Consider the following 21406-nt stretch of genomic DNA (forward strand, 5'->3'; position numbering starts at 1 on the left):
TCTCTCTCTCTCTTTCTCAAAATAAACAAACATTAAAAAGATAAAATGTTTCAACAGTAAATGTGAATAATCTTTCAAATTACTAATACACATTTGCAAAATGTTGACATGAAGAATAAAAATCATATGATCCTCTCAATAGATGCAGAAATAGATTGAACACTCTTTCTTGAAAAAAAAAAAAAAGAATTGAAAAAAGCTCCAAATAAACTGGGTATAGAAGAAACATATCTCAACATAACATAGGCCATGTAAAGTAAACCCACAGTGAACATGATACTTGATGCTGAAACGCTGAAAGAATTTCCTCTAAAATTAAGAATAAGAAATTCTCTTACTAGTCTTAAACAACACAGTACTGAAAGTCCTAGCCAAGCAAAAAAAAAAAAAAGAAAGAAATAAAATGCATCCAAATCAGAAAGGAAGAAGTAAAATTGTCTCTGTAGATAGCATGATCTTGTATAAAGAAAACCCTAAAAACTCCACCAGTGAAATGTTAGGACTAATAAATGAATTCAGTCAAGTTTCAGAATGTAAAAATCACTGTCCAAAAAGCAATTGCATTTCTTTACCTTAACAACTAACAACAAACTATCCAAAAAGCGACAATCTTTTTACAATAGCACCCAAACAATAAAATAAATTTAACCAAGGAGATGAAATATCTACTCTGAAAGCAATAAAACATTGTACAAAAGAAATCAAAGAAGACACAAATAAATGGAAAGATATCTCATGTGACAGGTTAGGAGAATTAATATTGTTACAATGCCGATATTACCCAAAGTGATCTATAGATTCAATGCAATCCTTACTGAAATTCCAATAGCAGATTTAACAGAAATAGGAAAGACAGTACAGAAAATCATATGGAACTATAAAATACCTTGAATAGCCAAAGAAATTTTGAGAAAGAACAAGGCTGAAGGCATCACACTTCCTAATTTCAAACTATACTACAAAACTATAGTCATCAAAATATCATGCTACTGGCATAAAAACAGACATAAAGATCAATGAAATAGAATAGAGAGCCCAGAAGTAAATTCATGCATATACAGTCAACTAATATAATACAAAGGAGGCAAGAATACTTAAAGGCAAAAGTATAGCCTCTTCAATAAATGGTGTTGGGAAAACAGGATGACCACATACAGAAGAAAGAAAATAGTCTCCTATCTTAAACCACTCACAAAACAAAACAAAATGGGTCAAATACTTAAATACTTAAACATAAGAACTGAAACGTTAAAACTCTTGGAAGAAAACAGAGGAAAAAGTTCCTTGACATTTGGTCTTGGTAATGATTTTCTGGATTATAACACTTACAGCATAGGCAACAAGAGCAAGAATAGACCAGTAGAACTATACCAAAGTAAAGTGCTCTGCACAGAGAAAGCAGCAATCACAGACTAACAAGGCAACCTACAGAAGGGGAGAGAGTATTTTCAAATTATGTATCAGATAAGGGGTTAATATCTAAAATAAACATAAATCATTATCAGCATTAAATACAAACTGAGTACAAAAGTAAAATTAATCATAAAATTGAGTTTATTTTGAATACTTTCACGGACTATAGGGCGCAAATAAAGGTGTTTACAAATTTATGAACAAAGTCTTAGGGAACACTTTTTTTTCAAGCTATACCAAATCTTAACATTATGAATAGTATTTATTGAAACGTATGACTGTTAAAGTAAAAAAGCAGAAAGTATATTATAAATCTCTTCCAGAGACCAATCTTTAAATTCTAAAATCCTAGACCATAAATTTTCACGAGGAGCTTTTAAAATTAACTGAATGACTCATTAACCAAAAAAATTATTAAATAAATAATAATGTGAAAAACAATCACGTAATAAAAATCCCTCCATGTTTTCCATCAGCTTTCAAAATTTAGGATTAGCATTCCGAATTTGTGCTTACTTAGGTGAAAATAGGAGATAAATATTTCATGCAGAAACAACTTGTGATCCACATGGACAGGGCAACAGAATAAGACTCTCCTGAACTGTCTTCTCATGTATTTATTCAATTGAACCATGTGCTTTTTAAAACCATAATACTAATAAGAAACAACACAAAAATCAATAACACATCTTCACAGACTAATGTTAGAGAAATATATACCCAAGGATTTAATTCTCATAAACATTTTGTTTAAAATAGTTTAAAAATATTCTCCACTGATACACTTCATGTGAACACATACAGCAATAACGTAATAGAACAAAAGATAAACCAATGACTTTGAGAAGAGAGTTATGAACTTAATACAGTAAAGTTAGTCAATAATTTAATTTTTTTTCAGGCAGAAACCTTGAAAATATGCAATTCACCTTGCTTCTGTGAATTCTAAATTATTTTAGAAAACAGCAATTTCTGCTAGTGGAATACTAATAAGTAACACTTTCAAATTGGTCATAGGCAGTTGAATTTTTACAGATTAGAAATATTTTGGGAAGGACAAATTAACTGATCTATACAAATCATTGTCAGCTTAAGATGAGAGTGATTAAATTAAAAATGACAACTTTGTGAGGCTAAGCCACATATAAATCAAGTAAGGCAATCTTTGTTTGAAATAAGAAAGTGTGCTACCTATGAAAAATGGATTTTAAATACACACATGCACACACACATACATACACATACACACACAGAAATATAATCAGTGAAATCATAGGATCTCATAATATAGTTTATGCATCCCTGGATCTCCTAGAGGCACTTTCAGGGGTTTTAAAAGGTCAAGATCATTTTCATACTAACAGTAAGACAATATTTGTCTTTTTCACTATGTTGATTTTTATAAAATTGTCATGAAATCAGGGATAAAACTGCTTACATCTTGACATTAATAAAGGCAGTCTTTCTACACTAGATTTGCAGTATACATTCTGCACTATCTTGAACTCACTAGTGGGAGAGTGAGGGGATCGAGTTTCATTTAATTCCCTGATGAAGCAGTGAAATTATTACCTTTCTTATATCTTGATTCTGAAATACTTTACAGAAATATTCTGTGTGACCAAAGATAAGTACTTATAAAATTGCAATGATTGTTTTCAGGAAAAGCATTTTTGTGATTGAATTACAAGCTCAAGTAGCTGCCTTTTTCCCCATAAAACACCAGTTTTATTTGAAAGAATGAGTGACAAATAGAGCTATCAGATTTGGGTGTTAGGCAGTATCTTAAAAATGAACAAAGTAAGCCATCCACTTCAAGAAAACTGACAGTATTTGCTGCCGATTGTAAAATCCAACCTTTGAGGAGCAATATAATTCTATAAAGCTTGTATCTGCCACTATAACTTTGACAGATTCATAATACTTAAGAAACATCTAATGAGACTGGCAGTATTTTTGTATTAAATAATTACAGGTGTCAAATTTCAGAGCATCTCCGTAATTCTGTGAACCAGTACATTCCAAATGGCCATTGCATGAAGATACAAAAGTACATATGGGCAAAGGCTTTTCAGAGTTCAAATTAGTCCAATGGATTTTAATGTGTAAGAATAGAAAATGTTCACTGTTATATTCTCAGATTCTACATGACAGCTAAGCCTTACGAACCTACCTTCTGCCACCTTTTGGTGTGGTAACAAAACTATTAACAATTACCTGAAAATTATTATAATACTCCTCCTTTTTATCAAGCTGCTTTCTATTTGTCAGACGTTAAAAAGATCTGCAAAATGTGGAGCGATGTCACTCTTCTCATTAATTCTTTTTTTTGGTTTTGAAAAAATGCAGTCATTTATTTAAAAATATGTTTTTATGTTGACATATAATGGGTTTATTTTTAAAGTTTATTTATTTTGAGAGAGATAGAGCATAGGGAGGGAGGAGCAGAAAGAAGAAGAAAGAGAATCCCAAGCAGGCTCCACGCTGTCAGCTCAGAGACCTACACCGGGCTCAATCTCATGAACTGTGAGATCATGACATGAGCCAAAACCAAGTGTCAGACGCCTAACCAACTGGATCACCAAGGTGCCCCTATTTTTGTTTTTAAGTGAGTAAAATATTTACTTTTTTTCAGTTTTGTTTTTAATACAGTAAATATATATATGTTATATATATATGTAACTACACACACACACACACACACACACACACACACACACACATCTATTCAGGGGCATTATCAATCAATTGATGAAAAATTATTGTCCTTAAATATTTGAAGTGTTTTTTTATTTTCTGTGGAAATCCTTAATGACATGGTTTTCAAACAATATGTTTTTCTAGAGGCAGATCTTTAAAAACGAAAACTTCAGACTAGTTGTTATCTTACAGGTTTAGATATGAAAGTAGTAATGGCTGTAATCATCACAATATGCAGTCACAAAAATAGGATTTTTACAGTGTTAGCTCATGACAAGCCATGGCAAAATATTTGCTTAATTTATCACCTATTAATCCTCTTTAGAAAACAAGATATATATCTAGGTATATAGTTATGTAGATATGGATGTTCTAGTTTTGTTAAATAACACGTGCAGGTACACATACATATTAATGTGTACACAAACACATGCACGCAAAATAAAATATTAATTTTAAATATTAAATGTGTAATATTAATTGTGTAATATTAATATGTTATATTAATACTATAACATTAATTGTATTCCTTTTATTTTTTTAACTATTTTTTTAAGTAAGCTTTACACCCAAGGTGGGGCTTGAATTCACGACTCCAAGATCAAGAACAGTGTGCTCCACTGACTGAGCCAGCCAGGTGCCCCTACAATATTAATTTTAAAATAAATAATTGAGGATAATATTTGAAATATTTTAAATTATTAAAAATATTTAAATTTTTAAATAATCAAATTTTATTTTCATCTTAGGTAATCACAATACGGACAACCAAACCAGAGACTAATCAAAATGATTCCCTAGTGGTTTTGAATGGAAACTGAATGGAGAAAATAGGAATGGAAGTAAGATTTTTTTAACATAGCTTTGATTTTGAGCCATGCAAATAACTTATTAAACATTAATCAATAACAAAAGGAAATCCTGTAACTGTACACAGAAGTCAATATACTTAATTCTGAATCAAACTGAAAATGTAACCATATAGAAAATATTTTTTTCAAGTAACTTTAGAATACAGTGTTTTGGTTTTTTTTTGCTTTTTTTTAAACCAGGATATTTTCTCCACACAAAAACAACTGCAGAAAAATACTGAATTTCACCAAGGTACTTTATTTCTAGAATCAGGAATGATATTAGAGGTTTTAAAAATATTTATGCTTATATAATAGAAACAAATACACACATTAAAGTAATTAAGACAGAATTCTTGGTTTTCTTTTTTTTTTCACATCTATTTATTTATTTTGGAGGGAGAAAGAACATGAGAAGGGTAGGAGCAGAGACAGAGAGAGAGAGAGAGAGAGGGAAAGGGAGAGAAAGAGAGAGAGAATCCCAAGCAGGTTCCATGCTGTCAGCACAGAGCCCGACACGAAGCTCAGACACCTGAACCAAGAGACCATGACCTGAGCTGAAATCAAGAGCTGGATGCTTAACCGACTAAGCCACCCAGATGCCTTGAGGAGTCTTTTTTGAAAGTAAAATTTTTAAATGATAAAGACAAATTGCAAACATAAAATTTTAAAAGCTCAGAAAAAGTGTGAGAATGTTAATTTTGAAATGGAAATGTCAACTTGGGTTTGAGAGTACTGATGATCCTACTCAAAAATAAGGAGAAAAAAAGAAATCCTCAAGAGTTTACGGATTCATAAAAGTTCTCAGTTCCAGTCCAGCATATGCTACATTGTCAATTCCCTCATTTGAACTCCATTCACCTCCGTAGAAATGATTTGCCACAGCTTTTGGCTGTGTTTCCTCTGGTCTTTCTTTCATTCTCTAAGTCCTCCTTTAGTAAGAACAACTCTTTTTTTTTTTCCCCCAGATACATAATATTTCAGTCTGCACCTTATCTGTATCAGGTTGTGAGTACAAAGGCTCTTTTGATTTCAAACAACCTTTCTCATGTTCAGTCCAATTTTCTTATGCATTGCCTTTAAAATATTAGAAGCTCCCTATATATCAATGACTTATAATGAGCTCTATTAGAAAAAAGCCAAACATACAAATCAATTCAAATAAAGCTCTTCTCTACCTGTGGTCCCCTAAAAATCTATGATAATATGACACCTTTAAATATTCCTAGAAGGTTTATTATTAACAGAGCCAATCTATAAGGTATAAGTTAGGTAGGGCTTAAAACAACTATTCTATTTTGCTCACAAGTTTTGGGCTAGAAATTCAGGAATGGTCAGCTCAGAGGTTCATCTGTGACCCAAATATCATCAGCGGGATATGCCTTATTGAGCTAGAAGATTGTATTAATTTCCTAGGGATGCCATAATAAATACCACCAACTTGGTGGCTTTAAACATCAGAAAATTATTTTCTCACAGTTGTGGAGGCCAGAAGTCCAAAGTCAAGCTATATCATTTGCTATCCACAATGCAAATATGTAGAAATATGTAAATATGACTCTGAGAAAGGATCCTTCATTTTCTCTCTCTGTAAGTGGCTCAGGGAAATCCTTGACATGACTTGGTTTGTAGCTATATCATTGCAATTTGCTTCTGTCTCTGTTTTTATGACTCTGTCTTCACCATGGCATTCTTCTCTGTATCTTCTCCTTTTCTGATGCCAGTCATTGGATTTAAAGCCCACCCTCATCCAGGATTTAATCTTGCGATCCTTAATTAATTATATCTTTAAAGACTATTTCCAGATAAGGTCACCTTCTGGAATTCAAGGGGGACATGAATTTGGGGGGGGATACTATCCAATACATAGCAATGAGAGACGTTATTGAACAAGCTGGGCATTCAGTAAAATCTAAAGAAAGGCTATGCTTTAGGGGAAGTACTAATCTAGGCTTAAAGGATGCTCAACACATGCATGAACACAGTTCTAAAATATGCTACAAAATATGGTCCACAGGGCTTTTGCTACCTGCTGGAACAAAACCAAACTATTAAGAAGGCAATAAAATTCAAACATTCAATAGCATAATGTTCACAACTCCAGCATTCCATCATTAATCTTTGCTAATGCAAATATGTAAAACATATGACAATAAACAAGGAAGAAAATGAGTTGAAAGGAAAACTAACAAGTGATAAAGACAATGTAATGAAATGGCCAGGATTTTTACTATTCTAACATCTATTATATTTGTTCAATAAGATAAAGGCAAAAAAGGAAAGAAAGTATTAAAGAAAAGTGGAAATATATTTATATTTTAAAAGAATCAAGCAAGAGTTCTAGAATAAAAAAATGCTTAAAACTATAAACTCACTGCAAGGGCTTAAGAACATATTAGATAAATCGTGAAATACAAAAGAACAGTGAACTTAAAAAAGACATTGGAAAATATGAAAAGTAAGAGTGAGAAAATGGATTGAACAAAAATGAAATATTAAAATGTGTCCTAGGTTTAAAACACGTTGAAGTAGAATATATGACAAAAATAGGACAAATCATGGAAAAAGCACAAAGGAAGGGTCTTGTTATATATCAAGTGCTGTAATATCATTTGAAGGTGTACTGTAATAAGATACAAATGTACATTATGAATTTAAGATGTTTCATTTTCTGTTGCCCCCATAACAAATCACAAACTATAAAACAACACATATTTATTATCTTACATACCTGTGATCCAGAAGGCTAGGACAGGTATCATTGGACTAAAATTAAGGTGTCAGCAAGACTCCATTCTTTTCTGGAGTTCTAAGGGAGAATTAATTTCTGCCTATTCAGGTTGTTGGCAGACTATAGTTATTTGTGGTTGTAGAAAAGAAGTGCCCATGTTCTTGCTGTCATCTGAGGGTCTTTTCCAGTTTTTAGAGGTCACTGCCTTCCTTGGCTTATGCCCTCCTTGGCCTTTCTCAAAGCCCAAAGGCAAGTTGAGTCCTTCTCATGCCACATAATCTAACTCTCTTCCTTTTTTTCAGCTCTTTGACCAGCTGGAGAAGTTTCTCAGTAGTCAGGACTCAGGTGATTAAACTGTGCCCACCTGTATAATCCAGGCTAATTTCCTCATATCTAGATCTTTAGCCTTGATCACATCACCAAAATTCCTTTTGCCATGAAAATTAATACATTCAACGTTTTTAGGGATTAGGGCATGGACATCTTTGAAAGGCCAGTAATCTATTGCTCTAGAACAATCATTAAAAGTATATCATAAAACAATTGCAGTAATTAACCAAATGATATGGACATGACTGTGGATGTAACTCAAAATATATGAGGCAAAAACAGACAGAAATGAAGGACGCTAGATAAACTCACAATTACAGTTGGAGATATCGCTACTCTATTCTCGGAAGGTAATAGAAGAAATAGACATAAAATTAGTAAGATATTGAAGACATAAATAGTACAATCATCCAACTTGGTCCATTTGACATTTGTGAAATGTCACACTCAACAATAACAAAATTCACATAGTTTTCAAGTGCATTGTGCTAAGCTTCAAGTGCACTACATAGACCACATGATGGGTTCATAAAACAATGAAGCCCAATGCATCTTACTAGTTTGAAAGTATAAAGAGTGTATACCCTGACCACACTGGAATTGCATTAGAAACCTATGATCAAGTGGTGTCCACAAAATTTTCAAATAATTGGAAACTAAACCACAAAATTCTAAATTATCTATGGATTAAAGAGGAAATTTCAAATAAAATAAGAAAACATTTTAAGCAGAAAATAATAGCAAAACCTGTCAAAATTTGTAGGATACAGCTGAGGAAATGCTTGAGATAAATTTATAGCTATAAATACTTTTATTAGAAAAAAAGGTAAAATGATGACCAAGATTTCCTGAAGAAACTAGAGAAAGATGAGCATTTTAAGCAAAATTCAGCAGAAAGTAGGCAATAATTATAGGAGCAGAAATTAATAAACTGGAAGGCAAATGAATAAAAGGAATTTAAAACACATATACATACGGGCAATGAAAAGTTAGTTTTTGAAAAGTACAATTAAACTGACAAACTTTTAGGGGCACCTGGGTGGCTCAGTCGGGAAAGCATCCGACTTCAGCTCAGGTCATGATCTCTCGGTTTGTGAGCCCGAGCCCTGTGTCGGGCTCTGTGCTCACAGCTCAGAGCCTGGAGCCTGCTTCGGATTCTGTGTCTCCCCCTCTCTCTCTCTCTGCCCCTCCCCTGCTCATGCTCTGTCTCTCTCTGTCTCTCAATAATAAATAAACATTAAAAAAATGAAACTGACAAACTTTTAGCTAGACTGAAGGAAGGAAGAAGAAAAGACAAAGTTAACACCATGAAAAATTAGAAAATCTGAACACCACTACAGTGATTGAAGAAATTGAATTAAACATTACAAACAAATTGTCCAACTCCATTTTGACATCACTTCACTCATGAATTTTATAAAACACTGAAGAAAGAAATAATAAATACACTTTTTTTTAAGAAAAATAAAGGTTGAAAGAGCAACTCTAAGCTTATTTTATTAGGCCAACATAACCCTGACTTTAAGCTGCACAAAAGTGGCAATATATAACATATTAATCCCAGCTAGATGTACAAAATATAATGCAACTTTGCAAGTTGGATTTTTCTGAGATGCAAAGGGTGTTTTAACATTTGAAAATTATTCAGTGTAATTTGTTACTTAGTAAATAAAAGAGAAAAATATATATGATATCCCTTTCTTAAAGAGGCAAAAAAGGTATTTGACAAACATCAAAACCCATTCATAGTTAGAAAAAACAACACCACGTAGGTAGAAGGAAAATCTCTCAACCTGATAATGACGAATAACAAAAAAATTTAGCACTGATACCATAATGAGCTCTACAGCAACAAAAAATATTTAATCCAAAAAAAAAAAAGTGCCAAGGAGATAGAAATATCAAACTGATAAAGCAAGAAGAAATCACTTAGTGAGACAGTAAACTAAAACTAAAATGGATTTTTCATCATCCGAACCCTTGGTATTCAAAGTCTGGCTATTCAATCTTGGGATTAAATAATACAAAAGTCAGATGAACTTGTAAGATATTTCTTTCGGATAATATTTTCCATCTTAGCTCTCACCACTTATCTAAACTAATTAGTTAATGCATTCAAATAGTGATGGATGCTTGTATACCAGTACTTTAAAAACATGCTGTAAAAACTCTATGAAAAGACATCTTGAGACTGGAAATACATTTCCAAATGTACACTCAGATTGTAAGTAAAAATTAGAAATAGTATATTCCATAGAAGTATTAACCAAGAGCAACTATTAAAGTAAAATTTACAAAATAAGAAAAAAAAAAACCCTGAATTATCAGTGTAGAGATACACTGTTAGAAAGTAAAACTAAAAAAAAAAAATCAAGAAATTTATACCTCAGCACAATAAAAGCTATATATGACAATCACACAGCTAACATATACTCAATGGTGAAAAACCAAAAGCTTTCCCTCTAAGGTCAGGAACAAGACAAGGATGTCCATTCTGGCCACCTTTATTTAACATAGCATTGGAGTCCTAGACCAATAAATTAGGCAAGAAAAAGAAATAAAAAACATCCAAATTAGAAAGAAAGAAGTAAAATTGCCACTATCTGCAGGTAACGTATATCGAAATCTCTAAAGACTCCACCAAAAAACTGTTAGAACTAATCGATGACTCCAGTAAAGCTGCAGAATATAAAAATATGCCCAAAAATATGTTGTGCTTTTATACACTGATAAATGAACTATCAGAAAGAGAAATTAAGAAACCAGTCCCATTTAAAATTGCATCAAAAGGAATAAAATATCTAGGAATAAATTCAGCCAAGGATGTGAAAGACCTTTATATTGAAAACTACAAGAGTTTAAGAAATTGGAAAAGACACAAATAAATGGAAAAATATTCCATTCTTGTGGATTGGACAAATTAATATTGTTAAAATGTCCATTTTAACCTAAAGCAATGTACAAATTCATGTAATCTCTATCAAAATTCCTTCCTGTTTATTCGGTTCTGTGCTGCTATTTCTTCCCATTTTGATTCCAACCCAGACCCCAAGGTATTCTTTATTTTTTTTCTAGCGATGGTTTATAATTCATTCTCTGACCTTACATGTGTCCATTTGACTGAAGCTGAGATCAGCCTTCCTTTCTATCCCCTATGTCGCAATGATCCCTTTCAAAGAAAAGATCAACATTTATAATGCCAGAAACACAGTAAAGATGCAAGTTGCACTTGTGGCCTTATCTCTCTTGTTCTAACATTTTGATCCCTGTTCCCAGTGCCATTGCCATCCTGCCTTCTGCACAAACTTTACAGTTACCTTCTGGTACAAACAAGGTAGACATGAAAAGATAAAATAATACAGATTTTGAGTGACTGTAGAGCAAAATGGAGAGAGAACACAAAATAGTAGCCAGGAGGATGGAGTCTATAACTAGATCACATTCTTTGTAATTAGTTGTGTGAGGATGAGAAATTTACTTAAACTCTGTATTTCAGTTTTGATATTTGTACAGAGGGCTAATAGCATTGTATGCCTTCTAATAAATTTACAAATATTAAATTAATTCATCTTTTTATGGTGTTTAGAAGTACATAGTAAGTCCCACACAAGTATTAACAAATACTTAAATAAATGGAATACAAATTGTACTGATGACAACAGACTGTACCTTTTAGAAGTTTTCCTAAAGGAAATTAAGTATTCTGTTAGTGTTTTTCTTTATTAAATAATAATCTTAGGCTATATGTGAGGAATTGAGGATATAGTCTTTGCATGGAATCGGAGGAAAATTCTCAAGACAAGGGGTTGCTCTTCCCACCCCCCCACCCCGCCAAGGACTTTCCAAAATAGAGAGGGTCAGTTACATTTAGAAGAGGGATCAGCAATTTAAAGGCAGATGCAAATAAGAGGACAAGATCTTTTAAGAGACATGAGGTTATGCTTTAGTTTGGGAAGCTCTATAGACCTTTGTTATACAGAGTAAGAATTGTGGACTAAAATTATCATCATTACCTGGAAGCTTACTAGCAATGTAATATGTTGGAGTTTACTCTAGCCCCACTGAATCAAAATTGCTGGGAATGGGTCTGGGCATGTATGTTTTAACGAGCTCTCCATGTTTGTTTAACGATTCTTATGCACGCTGACCTTGGACTACTGGTCCTTGTTGCACTGTGCCTCATTATTATTGGACTGTAAGAAAATACTCATTAAAATGTACATGCAGTTATCAGTTTGTGCTTAGGAGAATTAGGAGAGACTTCCTATTGTACTGAGAAGTACAGAAGAGGGCAGCCTCTCCTCTGGTTTCAGGCAGACGAAAGTCGTAGTTACAGAGAAGGTTGCTGAAATTAGGTTGTTGGCTAACAACAAAAACATCAAGTTTGTGGAAGACGAGAAAGCCTGATAATAACCTGAAAGGTTTTTTTCTGAAAACATATGAGGCTAAATCTTTGAAAACTCTCACAAATTGCTGGGTAAAAGGTGTTGGTGAAATTATTTTTGACAAGTAGGCTGTCTGAGGCTCAAGTATTTATATCTTGGTTATGGAAGGAAATGGGACCTTATTTTTCTCAGCACAGAGGAATAAGGCCTCATTCCTCTGTACAGACAGGCCTCATTCCTCTGTGTCTGTTTGTCTATCAATCATCCATCTGTCAATCACTTATCTCACTATCTCATTTAGTGTCATCGCCTCTAAACACCATTTTAGATTGTAACTATATACTGTTTGCTCTGCTTCCTCAATCCTATCCCTCTTCAGTTTATCTTTCACACATCAGTAATGGCAACCTTTCTAAGACCCAAATCTTATATACTTCCCCTTGCTTTCAGATAGATTGAAAACTTGTATGGTAAATAGGCCTTTTTTTGGTTCTTGATCATTGTACTTTGCCAATACCCATACTCTGATCATTAGCAGACCATTGTTTAGTCTTACTGAACATCTTGGTATTCCTAGATAAGTATATTCTGTTATTTATAGATGTTTTCAAAGGTTGACTTCTCTAGACCTTTCAAGTAGAAAACTGATAATTTACTCTCAAGGCAAGCTAGACCTCATCCTCTCCAAATAACATTGCCATCCTCAAGACTGGATTAAGTTAGTTTTCCTGAAAACTTGTATTTAAATACATCATAGTATATTGTAATGATTTGTTTACTTCTCTGAATATCTCATTAAATAATAAGCTTCTTAAAAGAAAGTATTGCATTTAATTCATTCATAAGCTCCTGGTGTGTAAATCAATGCCTGACTGGAAGAAGTTATTCAAAACATATTTGTAAATAAATCAGTGAATAAATGAATGGAAAACTAATGAATGAAGTATGTGTCCCTTAATTAGTTAATATGGTCTGAGCACAAAGAAAAGTAGCTGTGTGGGTAGGCTCAGATTTCAGGCCAACACTAGTTCACGGAAGGGTAAATCAAGGAACTTTAGCTAGCTTCATTAACTGGTCAATTCACATGATGTCCATCTTTTGCTCTGATTCTGTCACCGTATTTATGGCCTCATTTGCCCATGTTCATGCTCCCTTCTTCATGTGGATGAAGTGTTCCAGGTATTTATTTCTAGTACTTCCTAAATTCAAGCTATTCTCCCTCAAGAAGACTGAGAGTGTCCTCCACCATGTAGCATAATCCCTGTTAACGTCTAAAAGACTTTCCTAAACTGCAAATGCATAGTTGTCTTTCTGGATATCTGATTTTGACATGGTCCTGAAATTTCAATCACCAAGTGACTCATCTGTCTAGGAACACACTTATTTTTTAATGTTTATTTATTTATTTTTGAGGGAAAGAGTGGGTGAGGGGTAAATAGGGAGAGAGAGAATCCTAAGCAGGCTATTGTGCTGTCAGCACAGAGCCTGATGTGGGGCCTGATCCAAGAGATCATGACCTGAGCTGAAATCAAGAGTCGGATGCTTAACCGACTGAGCCACCCAAGAACCCTATCTTTGGTTTCATCCTCCTAATACCCCTTTCTTGCTTCAACTGTCACTATCTTGTTTTTGAACACTATGCCCTGTATATGGATCTCATTTTCATTGGTCTGTGTCTGGTGCCCATACCATCACTGGAACTGAGTCTCTTTCCAGTTTCTTCTCTTGTCACTCTGCTAATCCACCTCAGCACAGAAATAAACAACTTGACTGTCTTTGTATTCTCCACTACACTCAGAACTCAAAACATGGCCAATGCCCAATAATGTCTTGTTATATATCCCATGAATATATATATAATTTTTCTTCATCCTCCAATTGCTATTTAATTTTAAATAATTAAAAATCCTTTACTATGTGGAACATGATATTTTTAATACAGTATAGATCTTAAAATCAGCTTTGTTATTTAATACCTTTATAACATGAGGTAGTCACTTTATCTCTCTGAGCCCCATCCGCAAAATAGTCATAATATATGCCTCTAAAGGATAACATTAACATTGAACTGTGGCGTGTATTTCACATTATTGTCTCATAGTAAATAATCACTATAAAGTGATTATTCCCATTGGCACTATCATCAATATCAGATAAGTTTCACTGAAACCCAGTTAACACATAGTAAATGTTATAATACATTAATTTCATTATGCAATATATTCAATGTATATTAACACATTAGTGCTATGTGTGTGGATATAATATACACTCTTCCTATATTTTTACAATATTCCTCCCAGTAACCTTGGGTTAAAATCTATACTAATTCCTATTTTATAGAAATTCAAATCTTATAGGAATAAAGTTACTTTTCCAAGTTTACACAGATAAATATTGGTGGAGAAAAGACTCAGGGCTGTCTGACATCAATGTCTGTGCTAATACTGGCTAATTTTTAAATGCTAAGAGATTAAAAACAAAGGAAAAGGAAAAAAGAGAAATATGAAGATTAAGAGGAGAGTGAGAAAGAGGAGGAAAAATTGGGAGATTTCATCTTTATGTAAAGAAAATTAAATCCATTAAAAAGCACTACAGAAGTAGTTTCAATGTTATTTCATCATCTTATATATGTACAATATGCATGGATATTCATAATTCCTGATTTGTACTATGTTTCAAATTATATCACCTCATCCCTAAAAGGCAATTAGTAATTAATAAAGAAGTCATATCTTGTAGTAAAATTACACTTATCATGAAATTTCAGAAATTAATCAGCCAGTGAAGCATATTAAGCTTTTGCAAAGGCTTTCCTGGCCTCATGCACATACGGTATAAGAATTTAAGTAACATAAAATGCATTGAGGGAAGTAATGTCAATGAACATAATAAGGCAATATGTTTGACTTACTTTATTTAAAGGCTAATACCAAAAAAATTGGTCTTGAAGATATGGTAATATGATTTGCATTGAAGTATGCAAATATCATGTGCTTATGAACAAAAAAAATTTTTTTAAATGCTTTAATATAAAATAAAAATTAATATTTAATGTTATGGTGCATCAGAATTTATAATACAAGACTATTTTCAAGGAAGACAAATCCTTTAATTTTTTAAAAAAAATTTTAAATGTTTATTTTTGAGAGAGAGAGAGAGAGAGAGAAAGAGAGACAGAGCATGAGCAGAGGAGGGGCAGAGAGAGAGGGAGACACAGAATCTGAAGCAAGCTCTAGGCTCTGAGCTGTCAGCACAGAGCCTGATGTGGGGCTCGAACTCACAAACCTCGACATCATAACCTGAGCCAAAGTCAGTGGCCCACCCAACCAACTGAGCCACCCAGGTACGCGGGGGAAAAAAATCTTCAAACTTATTTTTATGAAGACTCCTTTAGGTCATGAGTAATATAAGTAAATATAACTGTAAGCAAAAAATACAGATGATGTTTACTGAAACTTTATTTTCACTTATTTACTTTCTTAACTCAAATTATAAAAGTTATTTTTAACTTAATGTGAAGATTTAATCTTTGTTAAGTCATGTTAGCTGTCAAACTTTGAGTTATTCAATTATATAGAGAAAATCCTCAGTTAATAAAAGTTTAATACAATTTAAGCTTCCCAAGACTATTAAATCTCACACCCATAATGTATCAAAAGCACTTGTTAGATATTCAAAGGTAATCTGTAGGCATTCTACAATAATAATGAATGCAAATCTCTGTAGGCATAAAAGGTAATACAAAAATCAGGTAGAGCACATTATAAGCCAGGATGTCCAAAGTTTATCTTCATAGTGCAGCATCACTGCAACTAAAATAATACCAAAAAATAAATTAAACATACATAATGTCTAAGCACTTGCTTCTAATAATGGGTGGAGCAAGCTTAGCCAGATAACATAGAAGTCTGCTAAATGCACTCTTGGCCAATTTAAATGTTTGGTCAATTGCTTGTACTGTAATTTTAAGTGTGTTTGAAGATAAATTTGGTTGTTTACATTTGAATATTGGTTGGTTGACCACGACACAACAGAAATTTGAAAAATTACACTGTATGTTGTTAAATAAAATGAAATGTAATCTATTTAAACCAGATGATGATTTTATCATTAACACTTCTGAAAAAATACCTATTTGTCTTACAAGACATTTACATACTTTAGATGACAAGGTGTTGAAATTAAAAGTGAAAAATTAAATACTGCACTTCTTAAAATGTGTATTTTGATCCTAGGAAAGATGTATAGGAATTCAAAATATAACCTATGGCATAGTCACATAATTAATACATAAACACTAACATTTACTCAAATAACAAATTTTTAAGAATTAATAATATATTACTAGAAAACATAATTGAGGGGTGCCTGGGTGGCTCAGTCAGTTAAGTGGCTGACTTTTGCTCAGGTCATGACCTCAAGGTTCATGAGTCCGAGCCCCATGTCGGGCTCTGTGCTGACAGTCCAGAGCCTGGAGCCTGCTTAGGATTCTGGGTCTCCCTCTTTCTCTGCTCCTCCCCCACTCACACTCTGTCTCTGTCTCTCAAAAATAAACTTAAAATTTTTTAAAGAAAAGAAAATATAATTGAGATGGTGATGAGCTTAATTTAAAACTCTGGATCTTTCATTATGTAGAATGTTATTGGTAAAAGTCATTTGACGAGAGTAAAGGGGGTCTTAGCATGCCTTTTGTCTAACTATGAAAACATTGAGGAAAATTTCAGTATTGGTGCTGAAGCTTATCAGCACTGCTAGAGATTGTAATTCATTGATAATTTTAAATGTAAATTTCTCTTATTTAGTTTTGTTAAAAAGAAAAGACAGATGGAAGTAGACAGTGAAGAAGGAAGGAAGGAAGGGAGGAGGAAGGGAGAGAGGAATGGGGAGGAAGGAAGAGAAAAGACATGTTAAGACTATAGTTCAGCATTTTTTGAAAACAAAGACTTTGAAAAAAAACATAAAGTCTAATTTGAATTATAAACCAACATTAAACTATGTGACTTAAAAAAACAAAAAAAAATATTTTCCTCATCTATAAATAGCTCATAGGTGTTATGTGAATTTTAAAAGACTGTATCAATAAACTCTTGGGACACTATCTCAAGAAGTGAAAGCTATGTAATAATGATAGTAATACAGTCCATAACTAGAAGGTTGTGTTTCGGCAATGAAAAAAAAAAGGTAAAAATCTTCACTCTCAAGGACTTTATACTGTATTATTAGTTTCTCAGGCCCACTGGAATAAAGTGCCACAATTTGAGTAGCTTAAAATAATAAAAATACATTCTTTCACTGTTCTGAAAGATAGAAGTCTGAAATCAAGATGCTGGCAGAGTTAATTCTTTCTTGGGGGTCTCAGAAGAATATTGTGCTTCATGCCTCTCTCCCAGCTTCTGGTGGTCGCTGGCCATCGCTAACCTGCCTTGGTTAATGGCAGTATAACTCCAGCCTCTGCCTCCTTCCTCACATGACCTTTTACCTGTGCCTTTTCTCCTGGTCTTATATGGATATTGAATTAATCATCTACCCTACTCCAGTGTAACCTAATCTTGACTTAACCAGTTATATCTGTAATGACTCCATTTCTAAATAATTTCACATTCTAAGGTTCCAGGAAGAACACAAAGTTTTCCAGGCACTAATACAATCAGCAAAAACTCTTAAAGGATGAAAATAAGTAATACACAAATATGTAAAATACATAGTATATTATACAATGCTAATTTCTGGAAATAAAATACAGCACAGAAGGAAAAGGTTGTCATCTTAAATGAGGCGGTCAGGCAAGTTAAACTTAAGGAGAGCCTTACAACATATAGCAGAGGAGTGCTGTGTGAATCAATATACAGCGACATGATATATCAACTAATTAATGTGTAGATAATTCTTAGAAATCAAACTACCACTTCTATGTTCACAATAGCAAAGTTCTAGCTATCTTAACTATCCTAAACTCTCTCAACTTTTTGTCTTTGGAACTTAATCAGCTAACTCTAAGGGGAAACCTGATATTGAATATCAGGCTTACTTCTCTGCATTCTGTTAGCTCCTATGCCTTGGTCACTAAGGACCTGGCTGTTTGATAACCTTAAACTGCAACTTTTATCTCCCCTTGGATTGCCTAAACAATTCTGGCTTCTGTCTCCCTGAAGCCTTTGTCCAGATTCTCATCAGTCTTTTTCTCCATAGAAGAATCAGCAGATTCCCAAGAGGAAGAGTGGTGTGCAAAAAATTCCACTTGGCTCAATGAGCTTCTTCTGTTCTCATTGGCATCTGGCTGCCTTACAAGATATTTGTTGTATTCAGACAGTTTTCTCTATTTATCTTTATTTTTTAAGTGTTTTTTTAAAATTTTTTTAATGTTTATTTATTTTTGAGACAGAGAGAGGCAGAGCATGAACGGGGGAGGGTCAGAGAGAGAGGGAGACACAGAATCCGAAGCAGGCTCCAGGCTCTGAGCTGTCAGCACAGAGCCCGATGTGAGGCTCGAACTCACGGACCGTGAGATCATGACCTGAGCTGAAGCTGGACGCTTAACCAACTGAGCCACCCAGGAGCCCCAGTTTTCTCTATTTAAATATGCTTCAGTGATGGAAATTTTAGTCTTCTCAGACTTTTTTCCTATTAAGTAGCAGCTGAAGTGCTACTGAACTTTTAATCCATTATGATGGCTTTACCATCTGATTCTCTGTTTTGTTATCTTTCTTCTCCCTAACCCAACTAATTTTGTGATAGTCTCTTTGGCTCATTTTTCTCTAGCTAGATCTGTTTAAGTTCTTTGAACGTATTAGGCTTTTCTCATATTGGGACATTTGCCTGTGTGAGGCTGGAAATAACTCCATACCTGGCTCTACCTATAGCTTTTTGCATTTTATCCTTTAGATCACAGATGAAATTTAAAATGTCATTGAGAGACTTATTCTGGCATAAGTTTTAAGTAAAGTAGATTCTCACCTACCAGTTATATTTCTCAGATATTGGTCACTTTCATTAATAAACTGTATCATGACTTTTATGGCATTATTGTTGTCTTACTTATCCCAAGAATATAAAACGACCATGAAATAAGAAACTTTGTCTTCCTTATTTTGCATTTTAACATTAGTTCCTGGTACTGTGCTTGATATATAAGTATTAAACAAATATTTGTTGAATTAATTTTAAAAGCCTATTGAACAAATGAAATATGAGCCGGTTCAGATACATAAATGCATCATGGTTTTGCATGAAATTAAATTTGATGCAATTCATCAAAAAAGAAAGGGAAGTGTTTGACTCAAACAGCATTAGAACCTCCATTTTAGGAATCAGAACAGATCTTCCTCCTTGTCAGGTTACCCAATGAAATCACACAATCTCTAAACTATTGTGAAACTTTACAGGAATTTTGAGGCAATAATAAATAAGTAATTTCTATAGTCATGTGAGTACAGATTAATGATTTTAATTTACTAGTAACACTTTTTGGAAAGACAGGTTTTAAAATCATACATGCATCATATATGCATTACATTTTAGGAAATAATTTTATTTTCTTAATTAAAAATTTAAATATTGTTTTAAGACCTCATTCTCTACATATTGTCCCTAATTTTAGCTTTTAGTCATCATGTCAACATCTTCTAGAGTTTCTGAACTTCAGCTTCTCAATTTCTAGTACTCAACCAGTTATCCCCCAAATTTGTATTTTTATTCTCACTTTTCCCTCCATATGAGTGACTCTCCATCCTCTTTAAACCTCTCTAACATGTATATTCATTCAACAAATACATATTTACAAAGAAACTGCAATGTTCCAGAGAAGTGCTAAATCGTAGTGATAATATGGTGACAATACAATGGTAATATTTTCACTTCGTTTCTACTCTCACAGAGCTTATGGTCATATAAGTTATATAGTTAGTTGAGATGGACATTAATAGAAAATAGGAAATTTAACTGTAGAAGATAATATGAAATGTATATGCACAATATTATATATTTTGTAGATAATTTCACATTATCAAGGATGTTGGAATAACCTTCTTTAGGTATTTAATGTGTTAATTTATACAGTATTTAATCAATCCTCTGATGCTATAAATATGAAGAGTTAACATTATTTTATACACCAAGAAATAAAATGTATATAAGTTAAACTTTACCACTATCTTTTATTATTTAAAATTTTTATTTCATACTATTGAGTGGTTTAGATGCATTTAGACAGTTGTTTAACATGTAACTCCTGCGCATATACACATTAAATGGCAACTCTTTAAATTGGCTTTTCTAAGTCGCTTCCTACTTATTGTCATCAGTAACATCTTTTCCCACACAATATGATCTTTTGTAGCATCAACGGATTATTGGCACAATCCTTTTTTGCACAATCGAAAACCTGCTGATGATATAGCATTTCTTGAAATATTGTTCCATCTATTCTTTTTCCAGAATGCTTTTCCAAGACACTGACCCCTATTCTATAAATTGGTTGCTGCTCCTTCCTTATTTCTGAAATGACCTTTCATCTTTCTCTCAGTAAGTTCACGTATATCTAAATTTTAAACCCTGTTTGTTTAAGGCATAGGAAGTCTCTGACAAATTGATATTCATGTTTTCATAATGCTACTGAACAATATGTGACCAGCCTCTCATTACTTTAAAATACCTTTCATCTCTTCTGTGGGATTTGGTCAATTCTTCTGTCTTGACTTTCTTTGCTGTTTGTAATTATCCATATTTTTGCACATACCTCAGTAGCAAAATATAACAAAGTTTTATCTGCTTGCAGGCATTGTCTTTGGTTTTCATTAAGCACTTGCTTGTTTCCTTGAAATAAATAATTAAATTGTAATTATTATTCTGACAATGATTATTTGCTTCACTCATAGAAGTTATTGCTCTCTACTCTGTTTTAGTGCCTTTCTGAACTAAAATGACTTAGTATCTCAATCTAATTTATAATGTCATCCTTTCAAAGACATTTGAAAAGCAATTAAATACAGAAGGTG

General features: G+C 33.1%; 1 long non-coding RNA gene across 1 annotated transcript in view; it reads left to right on the forward strand.

Annotated features, from left to right (window-relative positions):
- Positions 1 to 21092, forward strand: part of LOC131483694 (uncharacterized) — a 103931-nt gene extending 82839 nt beyond the window's left edge. The window contains exon 3 of the long non-coding RNA XR_009247883.1: positions 20847 to 21092. This is a non-coding gene — a long non-coding RNA (uncharacterized LOC131483694). The remainder of the gene's footprint in view (positions 1 to 20846) is intronic.
- Positions 21093 to 21406: the final 314 nt, after the last annotated feature.

Source organism: Neofelis nebulosa, chromosome 1 (genome assembly GCF_028018385.1).
Source record: "Neofelis nebulosa isolate mNeoNeb1 chromosome 1, mNeoNeb1.pri, whole genome shotgun sequence".
NCBI lineage: Eukaryota > Metazoa > Chordata > Mammalia > Carnivora > Felidae > Neofelis > Neofelis nebulosa.